This window comes from Pipistrellus hanaki (assembly GCF_964339955.1).
Source record: "Pipistrellus hanaki genome assembly, chromosome: 7".
NCBI classification, from domain to species: domain Eukaryota; kingdom Metazoa; phylum Chordata; class Mammalia; order Chiroptera; family Vespertilionidae; genus Pipistrellus; species Pipistrellus hanaki.
The window spans coordinates 28,068,643-28,095,330 of NC_140509.1; positions in this window are offsets into that span (position 1 = coordinate 28,068,643).

A 26,688-nucleotide genomic window follows, 5' to 3' on the forward strand; every position below is an offset into this window, starting at 1 on the left:
CCACATATACACAAAAAATTTGTTGGTAGATAATCAGCATAATGAGAATTATAATTACTAATATTTATTGAGTCCTTATCATGTGAGATAATGTGCTAATTATGTTTCATATATATTATTATTAAGTCTTCATAACCACCACAGGAGCAAGTTACTATCATTATTATACTGTTTAAGTAAATTAGCCTCGCCTAGGACATTTACCTAGTAAGGAGTGGAGTTAAAGTATCATTACTGATTTTCTTGTGCACTATGTATGTAGCATCTACGGAGTTCAAGATGCATCAAAAATAGTATTTTCAAATATTTCTCTAACCTTTGTTTCACTTAGGGCTCTGACCTATCTAAGAAAAGTATACTTAGTATCTCTGAGGAGTATAGTACATAGAGAAGACCAAGGACAGCCAGCTGGTATACCGTTGCACAGCTGCCCAGGGAAGATACCACTGACCAATCAAAACTTATTCACACTAAGCCAGGATGGAGTCTTAAACTTATTTTGAATATAGTGATAAAGAGTTTCAATCACTACATTAGATCAATGTTAGCAAATGTGAGATATTACATTGACTATCTTTGGACTAAATTATAACTAAGCATGCTTTTCTCCTCAAAAATAGAATAAAAGCGATTGAAATCAGAGAAATTGTTGAAATTTAAAGAAACATCCTAGTATTTCTGTATGGAAATTGTAGAACTCAGTAAGGATTATCTTCTCAAGTCTCTCATTCTAATTTTCTCTCATTGATGTGGAAATTATTTGATATAGAATATGCAACTGATGAAAGGCAATCAGATTTGTTTTCAGTTGTAGGTCAGAAGCAAAGTCACTTAAACACTTTTGTAAAATAACTAAAAACAACCATTGCAATATAACCCACATTTTTACCCTTGTAGAAAGTAACATTTTAAATAACCAGTTGATCATTAAACTATTTATAGCTCCTCCCTAAGTCTATATTTTGTGAAGCAAAATGTACAGGGATGTCTTTTTTATGTGTACATCTTTTCACTTTTTTCATGATTTAAATATTTTAATATAAAAGCTGCTAGCACTCATTCAATATGTTTATAAAAATTTACAGCGTAAAACTTTGCTATCACCCTTATCTTTATTTTTAGAGAGTGACTGTCATAGCTCAACATTTAAAAAAATCAAGTGCCAAGTCATTTTAAGTTAATGTAATTTAATTGTTTTTGATTCAACAAATATTTATTGAACTTTTACTGTATTCAAAATTTCTGACACTAGACAGCTTGAAATGGTAGAATGCAAGTGAATCATTAAAATGTGTTAATTAATCTTTCTACCATTTATGTGAACCCAATAACTGAATTTAGTGTGTGTGTGTGTGTGTGTGTGTGTGTGTGTGTGTGTTTCAATTAAGCAACATGTCAGGAAGGCATAGGGTTCCTATCTAGTACTAAGCTATAACAATCTGAAAATACATAAATATATGTATAGATGAGACCTCTGAAAATGTTTTCCTTCTATCCAACAGAGTGATGCTAAATGCCAATGAGTTTTAATCAACAAAACAGATTTTTTTCTTTGTACTGTGATTTTTTATCTGCAGAAATAATCTTGTTTTTAATATTTAATTTTATATTTAATCTTTCAGCTCATGCAAATTTCTCTTGTCAAAAAACTTGCCACAAAAGATCACCATTGCTTAGTGCCATGTGCCCTCATGTGCCTGGCTTATGAAATGCATGGCTTGAAGACCTCCAGTCAAATACATGTCATGAGGTCACATTCTAACACAAAACACTAAAAGTCACAGCCCAACTATATTTGCTATAACACTTTCAATGATTCAGCTAATATGAAACACAGCCAAAAATTGAAAAATAATACTTGAGCAATTTTGAAAGTTTTTATAATGGAGAGCCACCAGCTAGAAGGAGGTAGGTCACACCCCATTGGTTTCTGTTTCTATGGACATGTGTAATTAACACTCTAAGCACAGTACAGAAATGGCTTATGGGAACTTTAAGAACACTTTTGATTTTACTGATTTAATCTTTTTAAACATGATGTTTACCAATATAAAGAGCTTGATAATGAGTTATTAAAATCAATATACCATAGCTCTAGTTTGATCAATAAGGCTATAAACTCAAAAGTACAACGACATTTATTTTCTTCTCTCAGGGAATAGGAAACTCTTTAGAAGACTTCATTATGTTTGTGATTTTCAATATCTATCTTATATTCAAATTGTACTTAAGAATCTAATAACTATATTACAGTTGTGTTTTGCAGTTTGCTACTTATTTAGATCAAGAAAAATCTCTTAGTCACTCTTTGTAATCAAGCTAACTTAGAATGAGAAACCTGTTAATAATTAGCCTGAATTGGTGCATCAAACATATATAATAGTTATCTGCCTGAAAAGATGGGTTTACACAATTCTAAATGAAAAAATATTATAGTGATAGTGATGATGATTAAAAGAACAGTTATATTCTAGTCACTTTATAAATCATTTATTGTGCATTATCTCACCGAATCTTTATAACAATGATATATATATATATATATATATATATATATATATATATATACACACACACACACATATATAATATTTCCATTTTATAAAAAAAAAAAATTAAGGTTCAGAGAGATTAACTGAACTGAGATATAAATCCTACTGAGAGCAGTATTCCAGTTCTAATTCCAGAAGTTCAAAATTACTCTATATTTAAACTGGTTTTTCTTTAGTTTTACTACATCTTCCGGAACAGAAAACGATCATTATCAGAGAATGCTTCTTTATGACAAATATTGTTTCATAATGGAAATATCCATAAGCAATGTGCATATGTGAGGACTGGAGCTTGAGGATAATGTGCTTTTGTTTTTTCAATCCAAATCTCATAAAGTGAAAAAGTTAGTATGTTGTTTCTAAGAATGTATACTCAGTTATATAAAAATCTTGCTTTTGTAACTTTTTAACTGTGAGGTCTGAGACAAATAACCTACTGTGATTCTCAGTATCCTAATCTGTAAATTACAGCATTGCATAAAACTTGGTATATAGAATGTTTTTATTAATTGGAAAGTGTTTCGCAGAGTATCTGACATATTATAAACGTTCAAGTGTTAGTTATTGTTGTGTTCTTGCTGTTGCCTTTGTTAGTAATTTTCCCATCAGTAAACCTTGGATGGACATTTATTCATAGTCAGCTCTCTTTTTTTCCCCTTCTACTTCCAAAGACTTCGCTGACACCAATCAATAGTAGAGGCTAGCATTAGAATAATGAAATAAAGAAACAAATCAATATTACTTGATATCAAACAGAAAAATAACCAATTGCTTGCCATGACTGGCACACATGAGAGGACAGTGATATAAGGGGAAGGCTGATCTCTGAATCAGTTGTGTTTTCTATTTCATAAATTCTTAATGGTGACATCTAATGGTTGAAGAAAAAGATTGAGAATACACCTACTACTTAGAAAATGCAAGCAATCGAACACTTCTATTCCTAAATGTAATGAAAAGAGGAAAACTCAATCAAAGACTAATCACACAAGTATCCTAAATTAAAACTAATTATACTACTTCCCCAGAGTCATCTATTCTTTCAGCAGCTAAACTGCTAAAGTTTTCAATAAAATTGGGAGGCTTAATTTATTTTAATGAACAAAACAGATATTAAAAATCCTCTCCCCATATTTAAGTAACATTCTCAAATAGACTTATTGCTTACATCTTAGTAACAAAAAATTATATTTCCCTAAAACATTGATGTATTATGTTCAATAACCACCTTACATTTCTCTATATTTCACTCTTAACTTCTCCAGACATTCTGCATTTCTTTAGCTCTTTTATTTACTTCCTTTGACAAGCATATATATATATATATATATATATATATATATATATATATATATATATATAAAGTATACAACATGATAACATGATATATGTATACATTGTGAAATGATTCCCACAATCAATTGATACATACATTACCTTACATAGTTACCTTTGTGTGTGTAAGAACGCTTATGATATACTCCCTTGGAAAATTCAAATATACAATCCTATCTAATAAAAGAGTAATATACAAATTGGCTGTCTTTCCAACACACAAGATGGCTGCTCCCATGTGGTCAAAAATGGCTGCCCCTATGTGGAGAGAAGATGGCTGCCACAAGATGGCCAGCAGGGGAGGAAAGTTGTGGGCAATCAGTCCAGCAGGGAGGGCAGTTAGCTGTGACTGGGCCAGCAGAGGAGGGCAGTTGGGGGAACCAGGACTGCAAGGGAGGGCAGTTGTGGGCGATCAGGCCAGTAGGGGAGGGCAGTTGGGAGGGAACAGGCCTGTAAGGGAAGGCAGTTGGGGGCGATAAAGCCTGCAGGGGAGGGCAGTTAGGCATGACCAGGCTGGCAGAAGAGGGAAATTGGGGGCAACCAGGCCTGTAGAGAAGGGCAGTTGGGAGGGGGGAACCCAGTCCTGCAGGGGAGAACAGTTGGGGGGGGGTAGGCCTTCAGGAGAGGACAGTTGGGATGGAACAGGCCTGCAGGGGAGGGCAGTTTGGGGGACCCAGGCATACAGAGGAGGGCAGTTGGGGTGGGGTGGGGGGAGACCAGACCAGCAGGGGAGAACAGTTAGGGGCAATGAGGCTGGCAGGGGAGGGCAGTTGGGGGTGACCAGGCCAGCAGGGAAGGGCAGTTAGGGGCAATCATACTGGCAGTGGAGCAGTTAGATGTCGATCAGGCTGTCAGGGGAGTGATTAGGGGGTGATCAGGCTGGCAGCCAGAAGCAGTTAGGGACAATCAGGAAGGCAGGCAGGCAGGCAGGCAGGCGAGCAGTTAGGAGCCAGCAGTCTTGGATTGTGAGAGGGATCAGGCCTAAATGGGCAATCAAACATTCCCCAAGTGGTCCCAGATTTGAGAGGATGCAGGCTGGGCTGAGGGACACCCCATCCATGCACGCATGAATTTTGTGTACCTTCCATAGTATAGTAATATTAAACATAGTCACCATGCTATACATTAGATCCTCAGATATTATCTTACTAGAGGCCCAGTGTATGAATTCATATACCAGTGGGGTCCTTTAGGGTGGCCTACAAGCTCTGGCCGAAACCATCTCTCTGACATCCCCTGAGGGGTCCCATATTGTGAGAATGTGCAAGCTAGGCTGAGGGACCCCACTGGTGCACAATTGGGGCCAGGGAAAGATCTAGGAGGTAGCCGGCTGGGTAGGGATTATGGGAAGGCTCCAAGGTGTGTCCAGCCTGTCTCGCTCAGTCCCAATTGGCCAGAACTCAGCAGTAAGCTAAACTACAGGTCAGACTCTCTGCCCCCTGGTGGTCAGTGCACATCATAGTGACTGGTTGGCCAGTCAACTGTCTGCCCCCTGGTGGTCAGTGCATGTCATAGTAAGCAGTTGAGTGGCATATCCCAGTTTGATTGGTTGAATGAACAACTGGACACTTAGCATATTAGGCGTTTATTATGTAGGATAACTGAAAGTTTGTGCACAGTAATCAACCTCCCCCATTTTCCTGCCTGCTGGATCCCAGCAACCATAATTCTACTCTCTGTTTTAAAGAGTTCCACTTTTTTTTTTTTTTTTTTAAAGATTCCACATATAGGTGATACTATATATTTTTTGTCTATGTCTGGCTATTTTAGCAACATAATACCATGAAGATTCAGCCACATTGTTGCAAATGGCAGGGTTTTCTTCATTTTTAAAGCTGAATAGTATTTTATTCTATATATATACAATTTTTTTCTTTATCCATTCATCTATCCATAGACACAAAAATTGTTTCAATGACTTGGCTATTGTGAATAATACTGCTATGAATATGGAAGTGCAGATACCTCTTTGAGATGGTGATTTTGTTTCTTTTGGATATATACCTAGAAGTGGGATTTCTGGGTCAAGGGCACACATGTAGTTCTATTTTTAAATTTTTGACATTTTTATTTTATGTGTTTAAAATATATTTTTTTATTTTTCAATTTCTGTTGACATACCACATTATAGTAATTTCAGGTATACAACTCTGTGGTTAAACATTTACATAACTTACAAAATGATTACCCCAATAAATCTAGGACCTATTTGATACTATAAATACTTATTACAATATTATTGACTATATTTCTTATGCTGTATATCACATCCCCATGAATGTTCCATAACTACCAATTTGTACTTGTTAACCCCTTCATCTTTCACCCATTCTTCATCCCCATCCCATCTGGAAACTATTAAAATGTTCTCTGAATCTATGAGTCTGTTTCCATTCCCCTTGTTTATTTTGCTTTTTGTTTTTTATGCAACATATAAGTTAAATAATCTGGCATTTGTCCTCTCCCTGAATTATTTAACTCATCAGAATATCCTTTAGGACTATCCATGTCTCTGATGGCAAGATTTCATTCTTTTTTTAAGGCTGGTTCATATTCCACTGTATATATACACCATTTCTTTATCAATTCATCTATTGATGCACAATTAGGTCCCTTCCATATCTTGGAAATTGTAAATAATGCTACAGTGAACATATGAATGTGTATGTCTTTCTGATTTAGTGTTTTGGGGTTCTTTAAATAATTAGCCAGAGTAGAATTGCTGGGTCCATGTTTGTCTCTTGTTAATGGAGTCTTTATTTCTAAGTTTATTTTATCTGGTAAAAGTATTGCTACTACAGCTTTCTTTCTTTCCCATTTCCATCTTCATGAAATATAATTTTCTCTCTTTTACATTCAGTGTGAGTGTGTCTTTCTAACTGAAGTGAGTCTCATGTGAACAGCATATGTAAGGGTCTTGTTTTGTTATAGATTCAACTACTGTATGTCTTTTTACTGAAGCATTTAATCCATTTTCATTTTAACTAATTTTTGGTAAATATTATTTTATTGCCATTTTATTACCCATATTTTTTATCTTTTTTTTTTTTCTTCTTATTCTTCTTAAAGAAAACCCTTTAGCAATTCTTATAATACTAGTATGGTGGTGATGAATTCATTTAGCTTTCTTGTCTGAGAAATTCTTTATCTGTCCTTCAATTATTTAATCATATTTGCCAATTAAATGAGCTACATTTCTGTTATTATACAAGTTGTATGTAGATGTTCATTCTTCCCTCTTGCTATTTTTTTTTAATCCTCATCCAAGTATACTTTTTCCATTGGATTCTAGAGAGAGTGGGAGGGAGGGAAGATGAGAGGGAGAGGTAGAGAGAGAGAAATATTACTTAGTTGCTTCCCACATGTGTGCCCTTGACCAGGAATTGAATCTGATATCTTTAGTCCAAGTCACTGAGCAAACCAGCCAAAATTTTCTAAGCTTTTGATCTTGCTTTCTAAAATTACACTGAGTAAATTTAGCCTATGTTAATTTCCTTAACTTCTTATCTTTAAATCAAGAAATTATCTTTGTGTACTCATAACTTCCTCAATTTTCATAGAAATTAATTTTGTTTTGTTTCATCATTCTTTCAGCTGTACTTCCTTTAATGTCCTAGGAATTTTCTGCATCTTTTATCTTTAGGCTTGTACTTATTTTGCTCTCTTCTTTTTGTTGCATCTTTAAGGCTCTCTTATCTTTCTTCATTAATCCCCTTTTCACCCTTCTCTTGATAGTAATTTATACAGAATACTCTCTGTTATCTGACTGATTAATGCTTCACCTAATTTTCATAAGTATTATGAAAATATTATTTTCAAATATAAAATTAGGCAACTGTAGCACTCACCTTGTCGTTTTCCCCTTAGTCAGGAATCACTGTGATTTTGATCTGATTTTCAAAGTCTTAAAATCCCTTTTTTTATATATGTTGTCTATTTTCATTAGTTTCTTCAATTCTGACCAAGGCCCAGGCATTGCTTGATATCTTATATACTCTTTTTCTCTTTAATCTATCTAGACTAATATAATTTTATTCTCTGTAACTGGAGTCCTTGATTACATTTTCATGCTGCCAATCAATTCTCCACCAAGGGCCAAAATTTTTTTTGTGAAACAAATCTTTGTAATGTTTCTCTCCTTTCCAGTCAAATGCTTTTTATAAATATAAAGTCTATGCTCAGTCCTTTGGCAAGCAAATCCTTCCATGACCTATTCCCTTTCTATCTTTCAGGCTTCCTTTCTTACCATTTTCTTTTTTATACCATGATCCTGCTATGCTAAATACCACTTTTCTTCTTGAAGGTAAATACTTCTGAGGATTTGTACATGTTGTTTCTTATGCCTGAAACAATTATCCATCCAATTTTATTTTTCCTGATGAGCTCTTATTTATGTTTTAAGACACATGTCAATTATATCCCTCTTTCTGAAATCTTTCCACACTCATCAACGAAGAATTTATCAAGCTTTTCTTTATGTAATCACTGCACTATTATTACAGACATCTCAGTTGTGGAGTGTAATTTTTGTTTATCATTATAAAGACACAGGATATGAATTTTTTATGTTTGTGTTATCAAGAAACCCGAGTGTATATATAACATAGTGCAAATTATCATTACTTTTTCTAGTCAGTGTGAAAGAAAAAAGCCACATGCTAACCTGACAAGCTCAGGAAGGCCTGCGTGGCAGTCTTGCAAACCCAGAGACCTAAGATAACCACAAAAGATGGTTTGAAAATTAAATATCTAACAGGTTGTAGTAGGTAGTCATGTCCCAGATATTTTCCCAGGCAAAGATCAACTTTGATCTTTTTACTGAGCCCATTTGCCTTTTTGTCTCTAAGATAACATATCTGTGAGATGTCTGGGTAACTTGTAACTTCCCTTTTTCCGGAGCCCCTGGGGAACAACCAAATGTGGTGGGTGCCAGGACTGATGCCTCAAATTCCTTCTTTATCATGTTAATTGTTCCTGCACTCACCTGAGTATACATCCATCATTTTACTTTTTATCCAATCCCAGGAGTTTCCCACCGCTTTGCTTTCTCCCGCCTCCTTATTCCATCACCAATGAATTTCATGTAACTCACCTATGTCCCTCCTTTGATTTCGGTGTATAAATAGAGAAATGTAACCCACCATTCTTCGGAGCATTATCTCAATCCGTTGAGGTTTTGCTTCCCGGCAATTGTCGACAGTTTTGGCTCAAATAAACTCATTAAAAAAATTCTTTACAGGTTTCAATGTTTTTTTTTCGTTAACATCAGTTATTCCAGCTCTTTATAGGTGTGCATGTCATGGCTTTCTTTTGGTTGAGCGGGACCATGTTACTAGTTATAGTTAATGGTTCATGAACAAAATGCTTCTGTATGTCTTAGATGGATCATCAGAAGAGAAACTCTTCAGAGCACCATTATCATTTCCACAACTAACAATGTTTAAAAGTATGTGCCTTTGACTGGGAATTGAATCTGATACCCTTTGGTCTGCAGGCCACAGTCCTAACCATTGAGAAAAAACAGCCAGTGTCATGTTAGAAAGCTGCTTTCTAACATGACACGGGGTAAATCTAGCCCATTTGATGTGAATTCCCTTAATTCCTTAGTTATAGACTGATCCTTCAGCTTGTGTTCAGAATGAGAAAAACATGGGTCAGAGATAGCAACTCACTTGAGATGAATATACAGCATGAGGAAAAAGTAACTTTGATTGTGGGATCCCTTAACACGACCCGCATGGTTCAGGGCCCACTCAGGGTCCGGTTTCTGGAGAAGGCCGCACACTAAAATGAAGAGAGAGACTGGAAAAGAGTTAATTTGAGAAAATGGGGGCCAGGTGGGAAGTCTACCTCTAGTGGGAAGACTAACAGCTCTCTGGCCTTTTACTATTCCTTTTATTGAGATTCTGAAACTAAGACATCTCTTAGGTGGGAAGTTCCAACAACAGAAAATCAACTTACATTTACATATGATTAACAAATTAAAGTTGCCTCAACTACCACTATCTCAACTAGACAATGAGTTAATAGCTCTGACCATTCAGAGCCATCAAGGTTGGCTAGATCTTTTTACATTTTATCTCCAGTGACTCAACTTAGAGTCAATGAGTTGAGTTAATAGCTCTGACCTTTCAGAGCCATCAAGGTTGGCTAGATCTTTTTACATTTTATCTCCAGTGACAATGTTAGGTTTTGGTGCCTGGCATCTGATGTTTTAAACTAATAAAAGGTTAGAGTTTTTTTTGTGTGTGTTTTTTATTTTATGAAACATCATTCAGCCTATCCTGACTTATATGAATCAGATTCCCAATAAATGTTAATTGAATGTACAAATAATTAACACAGAACTTATCAATTCATAAATGTTATATATTAAAATATTTGAAAAATAGAACTCTGTTGGAATTTTTTATAGTACACATGGCTACAGTCCATGTATGAATTGATGTGACACATGGTTTAAAGTGGTAGTTCCTGAAGGAGAACCATAAGACTATTGTGGAATTTAAAACATTAAATTGATCTGATGAACAAAGGGATTTCTTACTAATTATTAATATCAGAATATCTATGGATTGATAAAAATATCTTAATTTATTAATTTGTTTAATATTTCTGTGAGATGAGCGTTGTCATGGCATAAATTTAGGCACATTAATTCTATTGTGCCTGTGACAGGAATCTCATATAGTTCTCTTTATTATTATATTTAACTTGTGTTGTGCTTTGCAACTTGCAAAGAAATTTTACCATCATCTGTCTTGTTTTATTTTGGCATCCAGTCCAGGAAATATGTATTATTATTTTCTTTGTCTCTATTTTATAATGAGGAAATAGAGAGAAGGGAGATATTAACTACCTCACCTATAGTAATGCCATACTTAAGAATCCAGGGAACAAAATATGTTTTGGACTCCAAATGCTTATTACTTTACTAGAGGCCCCATACGTGAAATTCATGCTGGGGGAGGAGGGTGTGTCCCTCAGCCCAGCCTGCACCCTCTCAAATCTGGGGCCCCTTGAGGTATGTCTCACAGGGATGGAGCCTAAACAGGTAGTTGGACATCCCTCTCATAATCCAGGACTGCTGGTTCCCAACTTCCTGATTGCTCCTAACTGCTTCAGCCTATCAGGCTGATCACCCCCTAACCACTCCCCTGCCAGCCTGATTGATGCCTAACTGCTCCCCTGCCAGCCTGATTGCACCTAACTGCCCTCCTCTGCCAGCCTGGTTACCCCTAACTGCCCTCCCCTGCAAGCCTAGGTCCCCCAACTACCCTTCCCTGCAGGCCCAGTTGCCCCCAACTTCCCTCCTCTGCCAGCCTGGTCACCCCTAACTGTCCTCCCTTGCAGGCATGGTCCCTACCAATTGCCCTCCCCTGCTGGCCATCTTGTGGCTGCCATCTTGTGTCCACATGGAGGCAGCCATCTTGTGTGTTGGAGTGACAGTCAATTTACGTATTACTCTTTTATTAGATAGAAAAAAGATAGTTTTCAGAATATTTATTGTACTTATAAGGGAAGGCATATGGAAATTGCTGTTTATGCTAATCATAATGCTAAAAAAATCTAATGCACTGGTCTATTTTCAAATTAAAGAAATAATGCTTATAAAAATAAACCATTAAGAGATAAAAAAAAAAAAAAGGAAATCCAAAGGGTGAAAAAAAAGACATTTGCAATAAATAAATCCAAAAAAGGATAAAGAATTTCTACAAATGTATATGAAGAGGAAATTAAAGCTAATAAAAAAAATAGGCATAAGACCTGAATAGACATGTCTTAGAAAAAAAAACAAAAACTTAAATGACCAGCAAACATATAAAAGGAACCTTTATTAACTTTATTAGTCATTAGAGAAATGCAAATTGGAACAATAAAAAAACCCATTATACAACACTCTGAAGTATGTCTGAAGTTTAAATAATAGTAATAACAATAATAATAGTAATAATAATGTAATAACAAGTATTAGCAAGTATTTGGAGAAACCAGAGCTCTCATACACTGCTTTTAGTGAAGCATTTAGTAAGACCTCTTTGGAAAGTTTTTGACTGTATAACAAAGATCAAATATATTGTATTGTATGCTCCAGAAATTCCACTGGGGTTATACAGCTAGCAGAAATACATATATGTCTATCATAGAATTACTTATAATTGCAAAAACCTAGAAACTTCCCAAATGTCTAACAACAGTAGAATGTAAAAATAAAGTATACTATATGCAAATAGTGGAATACTGCACAGCAATGACAATAATCTACAAGCGCATACAACAATATGGATGTCTCATTAACATAACATTGAGTGGAGCATGAAGACAAAAGAGTACATAATATATGATTGTATTTATGTAAAGTTCAAAAACAAGCAAAATGAACCTATTGTGTTTAAAGTCAAGGGAGTGATTAACATTAAGGGAGGGGCCTAGTGACTATGACAAGCCTTATGATATGAAGGTAATATTCTGTTTTGTAATCTTGATGCCTTTTAAACAGTTATGTGAAGTCTGTGAAATTCAATAGTGAATGTTAGTTAAACCCAATTTATATGTGTATGTAGATGTGTATTATAGTTAAAGAACTGAAATCAATCATAGAGTGATGTCTTCTTTTCTCGTATTATGTGTTCAATTTATATTTCCTTTTTTCAGAAGATTGAAAAGGCAATGATTGTCATCATTCCACATCATAATTATTTTCCCATATATAACATGAAAAAAGCAAATAACTTAGCATCTGACATTTCAGGAAGCCATATTCAAGAATAAGAAAAATCCAATGCAGTGGTACATGATGTCAAAATATGGCAAAATAATATACTTGATATGTGAAAATACTGACATTGTTTTCACAATTCTAAAATGTAAAGTCTATTTGGACAATATCATTTATTTAATAGACAGTTGATAATGTAATTGTCTGCTAGAGAAAAGCATGACATCACTTATAAAATTACATTGTAATTAGTACAGATCATATGTTCTCTCAGTAAAATTATGAGGTATCAGAATAACAGACACCTAGAACTGTCAAGTGTAACATCACTGAATAAAAAACCTATATTCTTAAAAGTTATTTAAGAATATTCTTAAAAGTTATTTAAGAATATTGTTTGTAGAGGTGCAATAATTGTAATGTTCTTAAAAATGAGTTCATGGAGAAAATATGCCAGCACTAGAGACAGATTTGTCCATATAACATACCATATGTTTTCAACAAATAACAGTGAGTCCAGCAGTTTTATGTTCTGAAGCACACTGACAAGATAATATATGAAAATCACAGTCTCAATAAGTCTTATGGTAGCAGGAGAATGAAAGATATATTTACTTAACATTCAGAATATTTACTATTGCATAGAAATATAAAACATGTGAAGTTTAATTTTACTTCAACAAATGTTACTGAGCCAGCCCCAGTTTTTTGTTTGTTTCTATGAGGTTTAGGTTTTATGTTGTTTTTGACATTGCTAAATAACAAATGCCTCTTTCTCTCCCTCTCTCTCTCTCTCTCTCTCTCTCTCTCTCTCTCTCTCTCTCTCTCTCTCTCTCTCTCGTGTGTGTGTGTGTGTGTGTGTGTGTGTGTGTGTGTGTGTGTGTGTAGTGAGTTAGTGACTGAGAGGAAAAAGGCAAAATCTAAGGTGGAAGTTCCTGTTTAATCATCCTAGATTCAAAAAGGAAGAGATGTCTGAAGACTAATTATTCTCTTATTTGAGCTCATCTGCCATGGTTGCATATCCTTTATGACCACCTTCAATTTCTCCTTCATCTTTCTTTTATGGATTTATTATCTTTTCAGCCTATATCTAATTTCATTTTCCTGTAGACTTAACACAGAGTGTAATCTCTAATAACCTGCTTTCCCCCTGTGATTTGTTTATTCCTTCTTTAATTCTTTATGTTACTCTGCTTACTTCCAGAGAATCCTTGAAACAAAACAGATAAATCCTTTTATTTGCTGCCACCATCTGTTCAGTCTGCTTCCTACTGAGCCCCTGATGCTTGATACCTGAGCACCTCTCACCCTCCCCAGCCCAGGCTTGGGGAATGCTTACCCTCTCTGGGTTGTACCAGCGTCTGCAGACCCTGCACTCTTTTCAGGTCTATCTGTTCAGTCTGTTCTCAGCTGACTGCATGACTCCTGAATATAGAGGGATGTATTAATCCTCTGTCTGTCAGAAAGTCCCAGCATTTGGGAAAGGAAAAGAATGAAAGAACTGTCACTAGAGTATAGTTCCTCCTAGAAATCAACTGCAAATCTCGTCTCTTGTAACTGCTACATGGAAGGCAACATCACTGCAGAGGCTGCCCCACCACGAGTGACCTGCATGGATTCTGAATACTTACTACATGGCACCTTTGAAGACTCAGTTTTTGTTATGATTTGTGTTCTTACATAGCTTTCAGTCTGCTAAAGAGAAATAAGCATTGGCATTATGGCATATGCCGATTAGTTCCCACACATTGGACTAGGGGAACCATCAGAACCCAGAGAAGAGGCACTTGATGAAGATGTAAGAAAGGGAACATTGGATGGCTTCCTAAACTATGTGAAGCCCAAGTAGAAACCTGGACGATGAGTGGGAGCAAGCCCGGGTGAGGCCGGAGTAGGGTGGAGAGAAGTGAAAATATGTCTTACAAATAGAGGACAGAGTCTCACAGACTGGAGGGAGCCCGTCAGTTGAAGAGAGTAAATGTTTGGTGAGTCAGGGAGTGAAATGTCTGAAGGGGGAAATACTGAGGTGAAAGAGGACCTTGGGCTCCTTCCAAGGAACAAGAAAGCCATTGAAGTTTGGGGAGCATAGAATATTAACATCAGATATGTATTCTAGAAAGATCATATTAGTTTCAATGTAAAGGACTGGAGCCTAAGAGAGAAAGTAGGGGAATCTGAGCATTCAGAAGTTGTACTGAAGTCAGAGAGGCGAGCAACCTGAATCAAGGTACAGGGGCAATAGTGTGCCGATGTGAATACATTAGAAAAAGGTTTAAGAAATGGAATCCATAGGACACAACGATTAAATACATAACTGTGCTCTAAAAGAAGTGACAAGGATTAAGATGAAGTTTCTCTCTCCAGAACTGGGCAGATGGTAATGATTTCCACCAGGACTGGGATCATAGAAGGATGTGTACTTTGGCAGTGATGTTGGCAATGGGATGATCTTGGTTTTTGTGATGGGGGAATTCAGTGATACCTAAAACATTCTAGCATTCTATATGGTCAAGATTTCCTACTAAATCACTTTCATAGATGCACAGATAAGTAATTAAAAAGGAATTTCTATCTTTTTCAGTACCTCTCAAATAATTATAGAAAATATTATTTAACTGATTACTCGAAATGACATTTCTCAAATCACCTTCCCATGTCTCTCCAATTTCATTTATTTGAGGGTGGTTCTGGAGGTTTCTATTGAACACTTCCCTACATCTAATCTGCAAAGTAGTTCTCACTTTTTCTCTCACTGGGCCTGCCCTTAAATTCACTATTATCTAGATACATTCCTCTCTTCATTTTATTTTTCAATTTTCTTACAACTTTATATTTTATATTTTACATGATTCTTTACTAAAAGGGGAATGTGAGATTAACATTACTCTAAAAATCTTTTCACCTGTTTTCATCTTTTGCCAACAGTCATCTGACAGTAGGGTTGAGTCAAGAGCAAAAGCCCTAATAAGAGACACCAAGATAAAACTATTTACTAAAGGGCTATTTTATTGCCTTTATGTAAGTTTCCATTCATGTGAAACTTGTAAGAAAAAAATGAATCTAAGTGAGTCTCACAGGCTGAAAATTCTGGTGACTTCTGTGTAATATCAAGTTAGGCTTGTAATGTAGTTCATTGCATTCTGCCAATATCAACTTCCTGGTTTTAAAAATTTACTATAGTTTTATGGTATCATTAGGGAAACTTCCCACAGCCCCTCCCCTAGCCAACCCCATCCCTGATCAGGCCCCTCCCACACAGTGGGGCAGGCTGACCAACATCCCATGGCTCCTCTCCCCGACCTGCTGGTCCTGATCAGCCACCATCTGGGAGGGCCAATGGCACTCCACCTGTGCACAATTTGTGCACCAGGCCTCTAGTCAGTGATAGGAAGCATACGTATAGGATGATTTGTAGCATAATGCAAGAGAAGAACTGAAAGTAGTTCTGAAATAGAGAGGAATAGGGAGACAGGAAGAGAAAAGAAGAGAGAGAGAGAGAGAGAGAGAGAGAGAGAGAGAGAGAGAGAGAGAGAGAGAGATTATACTTGCAAACTTCAGTGATAACTTAGGTGAAGGGTGAAGACAGGAGGGAGGGAAGAATGTCAAAAGAGCATGCACAGCAAACAAGCAAAGCAAAAGACTGAGGGATATAGGAGTTTGTTTCTCTTGTTGAGACATTAAAGAAATTGAATGACTATCTGTATCTATGGTATCATGAATTCAGAGATAAAGCAGAAACCCTGAGACTGAGAAAAGTAGTCAGTAGCAATAGTTCAGTCCATTTGAATTTCATTCCAAAAAGAAATTGAAATCTAAAAAGGTAAGTTCTTACAATCTCTAATGTTTCTAGGATTCTTTATTTTTCAGCAGAATAAAAGACACCATCAAGATAGCATGTCAAATCCTTAAAATGCCTATCATATTTGTTATATGTCCAATTATGTGCAAATCTCTAAAGGGAAGGGCTTTGATTCTCCTCTAATTATCTCCTTTCCTTCTCTCTCCTGGACGACTTCCCAGCTATCTGACTGTGACGTCCTTTTTGAAATTAATGTAATCAACAAAGCCACAGCTACTCCAGGCTATTTCCTTTTGAATGGGTGGGCCTGAAAGAACCTTTGCCTAGAGCCACTCCAGCAGAAGCTGAGGAGAGCCAGAAAGGAGAACCTAAAGATACCATTTCTGCAAATATGCAAATGTTTCAGAAAATAAGGCAGGTTTCCAATGCACAGACTTATGTCATCAGTCCAAGCTGTTCTTTTGGAGCAGGCCAAGCATAGGCTATCTTCAGCTTTGTCACTGTAGCTGACACCGTTTTACTGTCCATGATCCATTCCCTATCCTTCATGACAATAGCACCCTGGATCTCTTTTGAGGAACCACTCCCCTCCACTCATACCCATGTAGATTGGATAGGACCCGCGCTCCCTTATTACCAGGAACAACTTTTTATAGGTTAGAACTGTCTACAACTTTCCCTGGGCCACTACAATTGGTTCAGAAGTAGGCATGTCAACATGATTTGTGCCAAGGATACTCAATAAATACATGTACAGCAAGTTCAGGGAATGGTCAGTGATGATCCAGATAAGTGTTCCTCTGTCTCCATTGTCAGGCAGGTGTGGAGGATATTGGAAAATAGGTTAAGATCAGGCTGGCAGGGTAGGGTAGCAAAAATTTAGGCTGCACATAAAACATGCTGATAGAAAACTAAACTTATAATTTAGTGAATACTCAAGTGAACTAAGTTTTGTCTAAAAAAATTATATATATAACTTTCTTGAAATTTTCCATTTCTGACACTGGCGGAGAAAGAATCATTGATGTTCAGTAAAGATCAATGACAGAGAAATTAAAAAACTACAGCATTTCATATTTCAGTCACTTTGTGTTTCCAATCTATGCCTCTATATGAAGCAGACAGTCTGGCTTTCCTAAGAATCTGTGTACTTTAGATATCTGCTCTCTGAGCTAATTAAAAACTCCTAGACCAGAACTAGGGAGTCAAATCATTTAACATCAGGGTTACAATCTCATGAGGAAGAAAGTGTAGGGCAATATAAGATAATCAGAAGGTAGAAGAAAGGCAAAAGCATGGAAGATATTTTATGGCTAGGAATAGCAACCAAGAATACAATAAATTTATATTAAAAACTTTACACACACACACACACACACACACACACACACACAAATATGCAAATTAACTGGGATGCCATAACAGGTCAACTGGACAGGAGGAGGTTGTGCATGCAGCATCGGGGTTAGGGGCAAGGCAGCAGAGGCTTCCACGCACCTGCGCTTGGGGAGGGCCTGATCAGCAGTGGCCACGGCTTCTTCAAGGGCCGGAGAGGGAGGCAGGGCCTGACCAGAAGTGGCCATGGCTGCTTCGATGCCTGGGGAGTAGGCAGGGCTGGACCAGTGACTTGAGGGTGGGAGGTCCCACCCGATTTCGAATCATGTGCTGGGCTCCTAAAAAAAAGTATATGTATGTGCATGCATGTGTGTGTGTATAAATATGTGTGTGTGTGTCTTTGTGTGTGTGTGTGTGTGTGTGTGTGTGTGATGGGAAAAACTGGTGAGTAAGAATTATGCTCTGCAGGGATGGGGCCAAAACCAGCAGTCTGGCATCCCTCAAGTGTCCTGGAGTGCAAGAAAGCACTCTGCAAAGTTGCTGTTGCTCAGGAGCTCCTGTGTTGAGCGTCTGCCCCATAGTGGTCAGTGCGGGTCATCTCTACCAGCTGGTCAGCAAGTGGCATAGCCACATATATATATATATATATATAGTTAGTTAGTTAGTTAGTTAGTTAGTTGCATAGGATTTGATGACACTTCCATTTCTAGAAGCTACATTTGAAAAGTTTCCCAGGTTGAACAACGTAGTTGAAAAATCACTTGGCAGTTTTGTGGAGAGTTTTAAGTGGGTAAATACTGTTTAATCTTATCTTTTGGCCTTAGAAATAAACCTAAGAAAATAATCTGAAATGAAGCATATTCTCTCTAAAAGGGTGGTCATTATTTGTAAGAGTAAAAAGCTAGCCCAGCCGAAGCAGCTCAGCGGTTGAGCATCAACCTTTTATGCGGAAAGTCACATTCAGTTTCTGGTCTGCGCACAGGCCCCAGTTGCAGGCTCAATCCCCAGTGTGGGGTGTGCAGGAGGCATCTGATCAAGGATTGTCTCTCATTATTGATGTTTCTATCTTTTTCTCCCTCTCCCTTCTCTGAAATCAATAAAAATATATTTTTTAGCCGAAACCGGTTTGGCTCAGTGGTAGAGCGTCGGTCTGCGGACTGAAAGGTCCCGGGTTCAATTCCGGTCAAGGGCATGTACCTTGGTTGCAGGCACATCCCCGGTAGGAGGTGTGCAGGAGGCAGCTGGTCGATGTTTCTCTCTCATCGATGTTTCTAGCTCTCTATCTCTCTCCCTTCCTCTCTGTAAAAAATCAATAAAATATATATTAAAAATATATATATATATATATATATATTTTTAAAAGAGTAAGAAACTCTAAATAATTCTAATTTCAGTCATTATGAGACTGGATAAGCAACTGGCACACCTACTTAATAGGATATTAAATACATTATTGAAAAATTTATAATAAAATAAAAATACATCTTTATAGTCAAATAAAAACATACTTATATAACTATTGCATAGGATTGATCTACTACTATTATACTTTTTTTCCAGAGAGAAAATATACCAAAATGCAGAGTGTTGTTGTTTTTTTTTATGTACTTTCAGTAGTAAAATTACAGCCAGTTTTAATTTTTACATATTTTATATATTTTTAAAATTCTTAGAAGAGCAAGTATTACTTTATAATTATAAAAATATGAAATATATAATTGGACATATTTAAATACATTGTATCATGTTAATTCTTAAAATCAATTTTATATTATTTCCTGGAATTTTTTTGAAAGTTTACCTTGTTTACCATACCAAATGTGACACAGATTTCTATAGATTTGGCTATAGTAGAACTAAAATTTATATGATTTCTGGATACAGAGAACAAACTGATGTTTTCCAAATAGGAAGATGGTTAAAGGGCTGGGTGAAAATGTTGAAGGGATTGATAAGTACAAATTTTTAGTTTCAGAATAGTAATGGGAATGTATGATACAGCATAGGGAATATAGGCAATAATATTCCAATAACTATGTATGATGCCTGGTGGGTACTGGAAATATCAAGAGAAACACTTTATAAAGTACATGAATGTTCAATCACTGTGCTGTACACCTGAAATTAATACAAAATAATATTGAATGTAAATTGTAATTGAAAATAATTATAAAAAGATGAAGGGATTAATAAGTGCAAGTTAGAAATTAAAAAATAGTCAGAGGGCTATAAAATACAGTATAGGGAATATAGTCAATTGTATTATAATAAATATTTATGGTGCCATATGGAGTTATGGACAGGATCACTTAGTAATTTATATCAGTGTCTAACACTGTACTGTATACCTGAAACTAAGATATTATTGAATGTCAAATGTAATTAAAAAGATAAAAAATTTACTTTTATGGTTTCAATGGGAAAATGACTTTCAGATGTCTGAATTACAAATTAACTCAGGAAATTCAACTCAGGAACCTTTTCCTTTTACAAACTACACCTCCATTTCAAAAGATAAGTCTGAAAGAAATAATTACATGAGCATGTAAATCCATCTATACAAAAATCATCTTTCAGCATTTTTTATAGTATAATATTTGGAAATAAATGCAGAGTTCATCAAAACAGGATTAGCTGAATATAATGGAATGTGATCTATTTATTAAACAAAAGGAGAATTATATATATGCCGAGCAAGCAGTCAGCAATATATTGTTGAAGTGAATAATAGTAGATCATAAGTACATTTTCCTCATGGAATCTTATGTGATAAGCATTTCCCAGGTAATTAGTGACCTTTGAAAATATTTTAATAAGTCTGTAAATATTTTCTATTCTATCAATGTGCAGCAATTTATTTAACTATTCTCCAATTGTAGAGTAGTTAGAAGAAAATAAACACAGACTGAAAAAGTCTTTATAAATGTAATCTCCATTAACTCTAGAATTGAATGGATTAAAAATGTATTATGTAATTTTTAATTACCAAAAGAAACCCTTATACTTTCTTGTACAGAAAGAAGTACCAACTTATCACTGGGAATATAAAAGGTCTGCGACATTATACTGTAACGTAAGATGGCTTCTTAATTATGGAGATGGCCCTAAAAGCTAAAATTGTTTCTTCATTAAATTGACTGTCTTGAATACCACCACTTTTTATCATTATCAGAATATCATGACATTGCTCAAATAAAGGAGAGTAGAATTAAGATTTTTACAAAGCCACTTTAAATATTAAAAGAAGCCATAGGTATGCGTCTACAGAAGCTGAGCAGGGCTGTTAAGGACAGAACATTGTGGTCACTGCTCATCCATAGGGTCCTCAGGAATTGAACGGACTCAATGGCACATAACACACACACACACACACACACACAATTTAATATAAGTGTTAGGAATATAATGTTCAACATGTTGACTATAAAAAAGCAAATTTTATATTTTATGAATGCATAAATTATACACACACATGTGTGTGTGTATAGATAGATATAGATATACACACATAGATATTGCTTATTCATTATTCACTAAATACACCATTCAAAAAAGTGATGTTAGGAGTGTGTGTGAAATTTTTGGTGAATAAATAGTCATATACCAAGTATGAAATAATTATAAGTAAATAACTTAAATTCTATTTAATTATGTATTTTGACATTAAAGCAAATATATGTTTTTTTAATTTATTTATTGATTAAGGTATTACATATGTCTCCTTATTTCCCCATTATCCCCCCAATCTCCCCACTTATGCCCTGTTGTCTGTGTCTATTGGTTCAGCTTATAGGCATGCATACAAGTCCTTTGGTTGATCTCTCCCCCTTATCCCCACCCTCCCCTTCCTTCCCTCTGAGGTTTGATGGTCTGATGGATGCTTCTCTGTCTCTGGATCTGTTTTTGTTCATCAGTTTATGTTGTTCATTATATTCCATAAATGAGTGAGATCATGACATATGGTTTTTATTCATGGTTATATATCAGAGACTTTAGAGTTTTTATTTATTAATATAAATTATTATTTAAAAGTATATTTTGTCCTCACAAAGGTAGGAACCTGAATCTGAAAGTTGATATTTTAACCAAGAGTACTAAAAACACAACTTTTTTCATTTTTAAATTAATTTATAAATAATACAATGTTTTAGCTGTCAAATGAAAATGTGTTACATTTGAAAAACATAGTTCATCTTATTTGTAAATATTAGTTAGGAATAGGATCTTAAGATAGAGATAAAATAAGAATGTAATTAATATTTCAAGAATACAGGTTAGATTTTCTTATTGCTTTTCCTGCCAATTTCTAAATCTATCATGAGATTTAAGTATTAGTAAGATTCAAGATGTAAATGAATAAATTTTAATATTGAAGAGCTGTCTAACAGTCTCAAGTGCATGAAAATTTTTATAAATATGAGATTAAAATTACTGATGCAAAGTCTTCTAAATCCTTTCAGTTTTAAAGATGCATCTACACAAATGTTTATCTGATGCTGTCTCATAGCTTGTACTTTATTGCCAAATAAATGTTTAATTTATTTTTTAATAAGACTTAGAAATAAAGTGGAGGGGAAGGCAGTAAATGAAGAATGAAAACTCAATTTGCATAATTTCTGCGTAAAATCAACTGGAATGTATTTACTGGATTACCTATTTGTATCTCAGGAATTTCCATTTCCTACCTGTGGTCCATGAAAAATGTTGTAGACATATTAGTTTCTATAAATTATTTTAACCCAGGGCACCATTGGCCTTGAAGTAAGCTGCATATTTTGAGACCTGATGTAGACTAGCAATGCCTCGATATCAATACACATACACACACGTTCTCTTGCTCAAGGCTCTTTCAGAAACTGAAGTACTGATGAGGTAGGCTCCAAAGTTACCACAGAGATTGAATATTCATGCTGGCATGCCCCTTGGTGATCTAGAACTTGCTACTTTAACAGAAGTATAATACTTACAAGCTAACTTTCTAAAAATCCTTCACGATGACTCATAGACCAGGGATTTGTAGGCCCCAGGACCCTCCCTGGAATGGCCACAAAACAGAAAGCCATTTCTTAAGCCCATCACAGTGTTAACTCAAAATACAACTGAAAGTGCGTAGAAACACAGCGAGATAGCTCAGAGCTCAGAAAATAGGATAAAGACAATTCCTAGCCACAAGGAGCTCCTATTTTATATTTATCAATCAAATAAATTAAACCAAGTAACCTATACTCATTCTTTTGTGTTTTTTTTTTCTCTGCAAATAGGAATGTTTGACTTCAATATATGATGCTATAGAAATACATAGATTTGATCATGTTTTTTGGAAATGATCACATAAAGCAATATGTACTATGCAATACCAAAAAAAATCTATGAAAATTAAAATAGATTAAAATTCAGAATCAATAAAATACAGTTTTTGGTAAGAAAAAATTGTCAATATTACATAAAGGTATTTTCAGAGTTGGGAGAAATCATACAGTGCTTATTTATGTATATCCCCAAACTTGGGTGTAGAGGAAATGTCACAGGCTTGAAGTGAGAAAAGGAGTACCCTAATTTAGTAAGGTTTTGAGAGTTGATTCTACCAGTGAGAATTTGAAGCTTTCAAAAGTGTGTGTTTTACCTCAAAAATGTATCTGACAACATTGCATTAATTGTTACTGACACTTTCTATTTTTCTTATCAGAGTCCCTATTAAAGTGGGAGGCAGCTGGAAGTCTTTGGAATTTAAAATTGAATATGTTCAAGCCATATGATTTTTGTGGAATTTAACCTCTCCACACCTTGGTTTCCTAAACTATGCAAAGAAAATAGCAATACTTAGTTTGTTCAATTATGAAAAATAACATAATGGGGTTTTACTATGGGTATATCCAGGTGTTTACTTCTTTGAATACAAAATGAAGATATTCTTAAATTAAGCATTTTAAATTACATATATTGATTTACATTCCATTCTGTACTCCCCTCTCAAAAACAGTTATAGGACAATGTGTTCTTCCTCGATTAGGTGGCTATCTTTTAACATTCTCCCGTGTCCCTAGAAATTCAAATTGCTTTACAAAATTGAAGATTGCTATTTAAAAGAAGTATTTTAATATAATAACATTGACTATATTATAGCCATTGTGCTATATCTTGTCAATGGTAGAATAATATGGGGCATTTTAATTTCAAACTTTGCCATTCTGAAATAAATTTCTCATAATTTGAACTGTATAAAGGAGCCAAGAACTAACTAATACCCTAAGGTTTACAATGGTATTTGTATAGCAGGTAGATGCTAAAGGCCAACATCTAATGTTATAAGCATAATTTAAGGGTATGAACAGATACCAGAGAATATCATTTGCTTTGGCTTTACTCTATTTTTGAATCCTGGACCTTAAGAAACTCAGTCCTAGTTGATGATCCAAAGCCCATGAGGGTTTAAGAATGAAGTGAAGAAAATGAATGTGTAGCGAAAAGATTGGAGTTCAGGGGGAGAGGGATTTTGTGTCTGTGTGACAGGATCTCCAGTCCACTGTGTGTCCAGATACCAGAAGGCACTGAGACCAGAAGAAATAGTTCCTGTCCTTGCCAGGTTCAGCAAATGATTGCTCAGCAGAGCTTTTCCAGTTGAAGAAAAGTCTAGTGCATCCAAACGGCCTCCTCCATAAAGCAGCCACATCATTTCAGTGTTCTGGGAAAACCGAGAGGCATGATCTTTCTTTTCTAAAATACCCTTTCTGAGCAGCAGCCCTTCATATCTAAGGGAAAGAAAACTGCATTTTCAGTCCCAGGAGAAATGACAGCACATGCTAGAAGCATCAGATAGACTCTACCTCTCAAAGTGATAGCATATACTTCACCCTCCAAGCTTTGTATATTTAACACTATATAGAGGGGAAAATCATATAAAAAACATTTACAATCTCATTTATCCTCATAAAGTTTACAAGAGATATGCAGCCTCTTGGGAGGAGTTAAGCTTAAATATCAGGGAAAGATAAAACAACATATTTCAAAAATGTTGCTCTGATATAGTGACTTCAATCTGTCATTGCTATGAGATACTGGGATTTATTCAACTATCTATAGTGAGACAAAAATTTACTGACATTATGTGAGAATATTTTTCACTTCTTATCTACACTAATAAAAGAGAAATGTGCAAATTGACCATCACTTCATGACACGAGTGAGTATGAAAATTAACCTGGCAAAGATGGAGGTAACCCAACCCCCAGCCACTCAGGGCTTCTGGGCAGCACCCATGTAGGGGCAGAGCAGCCAAGTGGGGCTGAACTCCTGCTATGAGAGGGAGGACAGAGGGTAGAGGGAGCTACAGGAGCGGCACTCCAACTGGAACAAAGACTGAAGGCTCTGGCCAGAGCAAAGGCCTGGGTCCTGGGTGCTGGAGGATAAACGGGGCCAGCAGCTAGAGCAGGGGTGTCGAACTCAATCAGAGAAGGGGCCAAAATCTAAAATCCAGCCTAAATCGCGGGCCGAATGGTTTACTGAACAGTCATAAACTCACAATGTCATAAACTGACAGCGGATTGCAGTGATGACAGCGCGGTGCGGGCCACATTGCAAGGCCTGGCGGGCTGGATTTGGCCCGCGGGCCTTGTGTTTGACACATGTGAGCTAGAGGAAGGAAGGCCTATGCATGAATCTTTGTGCAATGGGCTTATAGTATACAAATAGAAACGCTTTTGGTCTTTATGAATTACTAGTTGCATTCAAGATAGCATAACAACTATTTATATTACCTTAGGCATATTATATTAATTTTCTTTGATTATTATGTGGATACTTCTCTATTTACCACTAGGTCAGGTGATGTTGAAAGAAGACCAGGGAAACCATTACCAATGCTCTTGGGACTTGTCTGCATTGAAAAATTACTTATAATGTGTTACATGCTTTTAGGTTCAGGAGTAAAAAGACATGAGGATGAGATCTTATATTTAGGAGTAAGAATTCAAACTCATAATACTAAAATTGTGTTGTAAATATATTTATTTTCACAAACCCCTCAAATGCCAGCATGTTTCATTCTTATAAAACCCAACATTCCGTCATTTTTCTAAGATAAAATGTAGTAAAGCAGAAATTGGAGAAATATTTCACCATTATCTGGTGAAAGTCAGCATTTGTGGCCAACTTAAAAAATATCTCTGGCCAGAAAGAACACCCTCAGAGGGATGAAAGTTGCTTATGAAGGTAGTTATCCTGCTCTCAGAATATATAAGAAGCTCTAGTGTCTAGTGCAACTTTACTAGCTCCTTCTATACTGATCTCTACAATATTAAAAAAAAAAAAAAAAAGAGCATGAGAGTGGCCACTGTAACTCATTTCTCAAATGTGAAGCTTCAAGGGAGGAACAGAAACATCAGCATTGAGTAATCCTCAATATGAGCCCTGCAGCATGTGAGGCTTCCAACACAGTTCTCTGTAACACTCTGTTGGAGCTGGCTGGGAAGGATGGGGTACCAAGTATATGCCATCCTGATGATTGACATTGAACCTTCACACACCCATGTATGTCCTAGCATTCACTCCATTAGATAAGAGGTACCTCCACAGATCTTTCCCAGATAATCCCATCTCCAATTTCAGTGTATTCTGGGATGGCTGATGGAGTCTGAGTTACACACTTAACGTTTTCAGAGACTTTGGTTGCCCAGCCTTATGCTTGGTTTCTTTCCTACAGTACACTTTCCCAATAATGAATCTCTTAATTTTAGCATCATTTACAATATGGATATGCTGCCATTTTCCCAAATGATCCAATATGGTTCCTTTTTGTTTAACAATTCTTCCCCAATTTATATTTTATTTTATCATAAACATCAAAAGAAACTAAGATACAACTTCAATACTTTACTTGGAAATCTCAGTTAATGCCCAGTTTCCTCATTTATAAATTCTACTTTCCAAGGACTGTAGGGCACAGTTGTGCT